This window comes from Mytilus galloprovincialis, chromosome 11, assembly GCF_965363235.1.
Source record: "Mytilus galloprovincialis chromosome 11, xbMytGall1.hap1.1, whole genome shotgun sequence".
NCBI lineage: Eukaryota > Metazoa > Mollusca > Bivalvia > Mytilida > Mytilidae > Mytilus > Mytilus galloprovincialis.
This window is the reverse complement of record NC_134848.1, coordinates 76,060,553-76,067,222: the sequence shown is the minus strand read 5'-3', so window position 1 is coordinate 76,067,222 and position 6,670 is coordinate 76,060,553.

Sequence of the window (6,670 nt, the reverse complement as noted above, 5' to 3'; positions counted from 1 at the left end):
TACGCAATGTCTGTGTCGTAACTCTCAAATGATATGATGTACCATTTAAGATATTGATGCCCTTGTACTGATGATAACATTTAGCAGATGTGTTCATTAGTTTGTGTTATCGAAAGCCATGGTGTAATAATGTTTCGTTAAACGTTGTAACATACATGAGCTAATCGAACACGTTTAGATATACAAACAACATAAGAGAGTGACACAGAAACGTTGCAATAAAAAAATGGATAATTAATAATAGGAAATGAAAAATTATCTCTATAATCACAAATATTGGTATTTAGCTTCCCGTTAGAGATATAGATATCAAGATCTAGGAAAGTGCCGTTTTCATTATTAGTATTATCTTTAAAGTCAGTTCTGTAAGATATATTTCTTAAGTGCACACATTGAATACAATATTATTGACAGCCAATATATCATCCAAATATCCCAAAGTGTTATGACATTTTTGTCGTTAATTTGTGAAGCAACACACATGTACAATTTATAGATACATGGAAAATTGGACAAAAAGTTTCGTAGTTGACATCAACCCTATACTATGTTGATAACATACTGAAAATTACATGAAACTAACCCCTGCTTTTTGTTTTGCACGAATAGAATTGAAAAAATAAAAAATCTCCAATACTTATTTTGTAGGTGACCGTTTTGTAGTGGACATATTTACATGTTTACAATCTCCATATTGCAATAGTAACAAGAATGATTATATTCATCAAAACACGTATCAAGCTGTACACTGATTTCGTTTCATAGTTTTAAAACCAGATACTGAAGGAGATTTGAACCGTTTCAAAGTGGACATTAACAAAAATACGGTATCACTCTGGTCCATTTAATGTGCTCTTTTTTGTCAACAATTAAAGTGCCGTTATTAAAACATAATTTCTTTTGTAAGACCCTTATGTTTATATCTCTTGCAAACATTGAGCATAAATGTTGAAAAGGGCGTCTAGGGAAATGCCAGGAATCCATAGCTTATTAGCCCCCTCTAAAAATAGTATGTTTCTTTGCTTAAATTTTTTTAAATCTAATTCCATCTACTGACTGCACAAAAAAATACATGTGAAGATGAGAAACAATTGTTTTAAAGTGGCTGTGACAAGAAATCACGGTTTTGTAAAAAAAAAATGCCAATAAATCGAGAAATATATATTAAGTAAATTTGTCTTAAATATTAACCTGTAAGTTTCTTCATTTTTTAATTTTCCGTTAATGTCATCAATTAACTGTACATTTGCATTTTAATACAAACAATACCATTGAAATCTGAAAGACACATTTAATTTTTCAGTTACTATTATCCGATAAAGAAATTACGATTATCAAACAAGAAAAATTCCATAGAGTTACGATGATCATCCCGAATTTTTCAACGGCAATTTTCAAAGCGCTTAGATAATTCCAGTGCACCGTTACGATTCAAATATGATGTCATGGTATAGAAAAACCTTGCAGCTGAGTAACTATTGACAAAAACATGCTACATTTAAGTAAATTGACTGTAAAGATTTTACCTATATCTGCCGTCGCCATATTGGGATAATCGTAATTGCAGTTACTATTATCTCTTTAATACCAGTGCATCTGTCAATAATTAACACTGTCATTTAGAAAGATGATACATATACAATTGAATATTTACCTGATATTTTGAAATTAAGCTTACAGTATTTTTTTTAGAAACATGTGCGAAGAAAGTTGAATAGATAGAAATTTTGGATTAGTGCTGTGACACATAAAATCAGCTTTCAAATATATTTAACCGTGTTGAAGCTTGTCGGCATCTGTTGTTGTCTTAATACGAAGATGACATAGTGATTACAGTTTATGATAAAGAGACAACATATACTAAACACAGTCAAAACGATTATATCAGATATAGTTGATATATTACTTATAACATCGGACAAACCATTTTTGACATACAAAGCATGTACGAAGGCACAGTTGTTTTCCATTCGTGTGTGGAACCTATGTCTGCTGCATTAAAGTTGGAACGTAATGAAAATACATAGGAAATCAAGATATAACCAGCAGTCATTTACCACCTGATAAGAATAATCTTTGAATGACAAATGTTAGTTTGGAGAATATTTTGATTTTGTCTCTCAATGACAAGATAAAAATAAACGATGAAGATAAAATGTCCGTACAGTTGTGTGTGCGTTCATTCGTTTTTTGTTTCAATTTTGATAGTTATCGTGATTCGTCTCTTCTTTATCGATGTACGATACTTTACCTACAGTTAACCTTTGTAGCCTTACTGATAGGAATTCCGATACTGTGATATATGTACTGTACACCAGAGAAAAAAATTCCGAAATAATACATATCAATGTTAAATATTGGTATTGATTGGGTTAAACAATAATTAAATACTAGTTAGATATCAAATTATTGTAATTGGTGAAAAACACAATATTGTTTATTTTAACATCGATGTTTGGTACACTGACTTCAATTCGACTGTCAAAGACAGCGTACGTCTAATTTTTCATTGCAATGAATTTACAGTGGAGAATAGTCCTTTGATTTAAATAATATACGTTCGGTGGATCGTATACTCATAAGGATAGGTTATTTATGTTTCTGGATCTTGAAAGAGAAGCTAACTAATTCATGTAGTTTATAAGTTTGTTTACTAGAATACAATCATACTTTTCGTAAAAGATCTCGATCACATTTATTATGAAAACGTAAGGGAAAAAACCTGTCGTAATCTGATCTTTATTTTAAAATGATAAAATGAGGAATGTTTTTACACAAAAGACCTTGGATGAGTTTTTTCATCAACCACTATAAAATCTGTCAGGATAATGTAAAAAATAGCTAAGGTATATTTTTAACCTGATATGTTATGTCATATATTTTAAAAGTTTATCACAATTCATGTTGGGATTGCGGGTGCCAGGTCATGAATGCATCATAGGTCACATGTGTGCGGTATAGATGATTGAATATATCTATTTTAAGTCTCGTTTGAATTTGTCACGCCACATGCAAGATTGATATTTACATTTATATATCATGGACTTTAGACGAGGTCAGCGCATGATATAGGGACCATTTCAGGTTATATTGACCAAGGACGAAGTCCGAGTGTCAATATACTTTAACTGGTCCACATATATCGTATTGACTGAGTGTATATTCTATAAACTTGCAAACTTCTTTTCGTCTGCTAAGGCGCTTCCTCCATGGTTGTTATGTGTGACATCATGATGTCATCAAACAAAATTTAGCAACATATTTGTTTTATCTTGCCCGTCAACAATGACAGCTTATTGAACGCTTATTCAAAAAATATATGGATTCTATAAAAAAATATATAGAAAAGGGAGATAATCTTTTACTTCCGGTTTAAAAAGTTTACTTCCGGTATTGTTTGATAGTTTACTTGACACTGATTCCAAAAATATATGGTTCCATATACTTTTACATTGATTTAGTACAAAAAATAGCTACTTCCGGTTAACAAAAGGTCACTTCCGGTTGTGTTTTTTAAGGTCACATTGCTTACAACTTAATGCAAAAAGTCCCATGGCTTTATCATGTGTACATATGAGGTAAAAGCAAAGGTCAAAATCTAGAATGTTTAATTAGAATATGACCTTGAGCTCAATTTCAAGGTTATAAACCAAGGACCTCAAATCAAAAGACTCTAGTCCTCTACTTTATATTGTTAATGAGTTATATTACCATACGTATGATATTAGATATAAAAAGGGGGAAAACTGGCGTCAAATGTTTACGTACCCTTTCGACTATAATTTATGTGTTACGACATGTCGTAACTAACAATTGTGTGAAAATATTTTGTCGATATCTTGTAGGATTTCTGAAAATAAGAGATAACAAGCCAAAATCAAAAATATAATCATGACCTTGACCTTTGACCTTGACCTTATTTTCATTTTTTTGGACCAAAGACCTCATATCAAAAGACCCTAGGCCTCTACCACTTATGGTTTTCCAGTTAAAAATGCATATCACTTATATCAAATATAAAAGGGGAAATAACTCTCATATGGAGTCTCCGGATAGCTTCGGTCAAAATGAATCAAATCATCCTGAGGATATAACGAGCAATTTGGTAAAATAAATTTGTCAGTTTCTTATACGGTTGCGAAGATTAAGCGATAACAAGAAAAACAGTGTTCGGGGAGATAACTCTTATATGAGAAAGTATTCCGTTTAGCAGGGTCAGTTTCAAAAGCGCATAAACTGTTCGATATCATATTTCATTTATCTAAGCGACATCTTGCGAAACAAGAAAACAGCGAAGGAAAAAAAATTAGGCGGAAGAAAAAAAAATAATTAAAAACCAATTGTTCAGAGAACAATTGAAGGTCTTTCCACCAGTAAATATCTATTTTGATATTAGAATATTAAAAATCAGTCTAAAATGTCAGTTCCTATGGCTATATGATGTAAAGATATGAATTTTAAGCAAAGGTCATAATCTAGAACGTCAAATTTACCTATGACCTTGACCTCAATTTCAAGGTCACAAACAGAGGATCTCAAATCAAAAGACCCTAGGTCTCTAATATGTATGGTTAATAAGTTATATCACTTTACGCATAATTTTAGATATGATAGGGGCTAAAACTCCCATTTATTGACTACGCACCCTTTCAACCAAAATTATTAAGTTACGACGTCGCAACTAACAATTTAGTAAAAATAATTTGTCGATATCTTATAAGGTTAATGAAAATGAGTGAAAATAAGCCAAAATCAAAATTTAGAATATGACCTTGACCTTTGACCATGACCTAATTTTCATTTTTTTGGACCAAGGATCTCAAATCAAAAGACCCTAGGTCTCTATCACTTATGGTTTTCCAGTTTAAAATACATTTCAAAATTTCAAATACAAAAGGGGAAATAACTCTCATATGGAATCTCGATACGGCTTCGGTCAAAATAAAACAGAACATCCTTAGGATATAACGAGCAATTTGAAAAAATAAATTTGTCGGTTTCTTATACGGTTGCGAAGCCTTGGCGATAACAAGAAAAACAGTGTTCAGGGAGATAACTCTTATATGGGAAAGTATTTGGTTAAGCAGAGTTGGTTTCAAAAGCGTATAAACTGTTCGATATCATATTCCAAATATCAAATCGACATCTTGCGAAACAAAAAAACAGCGAAGGAAAAAAATTAGGCGGAAGAAAAAAAAAAAAAAAAAATAATAATCAGAAGAAAACCAATAGGTCTTTCCACGGAAAAGTGGAAAGACCTAATAATCAGAAGAAAACCAATAGGTCTTTCCACGGAAAAGTGGAAAGACCTAATAATAGGGAAAAAACTGGAGTTGTCGTTCTTATCTGTTGATGGGATATATAGCACACAAGCTACATTCATTTGTAAGTGGAAGGTAAAAAAAAAGGGGGGGCCAAAAGGGGGTCCCAGGGATTTTTTTTTTTTTTTTTTTTATTTAAACGGAACAGAATGGTTCAAATTGCCGTTTTACAATATAAATCAATTGCTTTTAAAAAGCAATTGTAAACGGTCTTTCCCCCCTTTGAAACATGATTGTGTGTGTGTGTGTGTGTGTGTGTGTGTGTGTGTGTTTGTTTGTTTGTTTGTTTGTTTGTTTGTTTGTTTGTTTGTTTCTGTAAGGGGTCTATATTATTCCGGGGAAGTTTCATGTTTAGTTTGGAAAGTTTTTATTTTATTTTAGGTCCAGCGCGCGCGCCAGATTGAGGAGACACCACGTGACTTGGGTTTATAATAACGAAAACTTGGTCTTTTTATTTCTCTTTAGGTCGGGATGTTGAACAGACAACATGTATAGAGACGGAATGTACACAATGTAATTTCTTTTGTCATTGTAGGAAATTGACATTTTGATCACAGTTCACCAGCAGTGCATGTTTTGGATTTAATTGAACCGGTGGAACTTTAATACACATTTAACGATTATTTTCTTAAAATGTACATTTTTCAGCACCAGTTTGTAACACAGATTAGTATTTTAATCTAGGAGCGGACATTTTATTGTAGCATTTCACTGAGATTTACGGACCTAGCAAGCAATTTATACGGCATTGCAATTTTTTTTCTCTAGGAAAAGTCTTGAGAGATATCTGCACCACGTTGTTTTATGAACCTTAAGTACATGTATGCCCTGCTGACTGCAAATTTTGGGGTCGATTGGACTTGTAGTGTCCGAGTTCAACTGATAACAAGGATGTGGATTTTTTTTTTCAGAAGAGATGTAAGAACAATAATATAAATCAATTGCTTTAAAAAAGCAATTGTAGGGGGTCTTTCCCCCTGTACAATTAATTGAATTGGGGGGTGTTTGTTTGTTTGTTTGTTTGTTTGTTTCTGTATGGGGTCTATATTATTGTTACCGGAGAAGTTTCATGTTTAGTTTGGAAAGTTTTTCTTTTATTTTAGGTACAGCGCGCGCGCCACATCACGTGACACGGGTTTATAATAACGAAAAGATAGTCTTTTTATTTCTTTTTAGGTGGGGACGTTAAACAGACAACATCTATAGAGATGGAATGTACACAATGTAATTTCTTTTGTCATTGTAGGAAATTGACATTTTGATGACAGTTCACAAGTAGTGCATGTTTTGGATTTAATTGATCCGGTGTAACTTTAAAACACATTTATTGATTATTTTCTGATAATGTA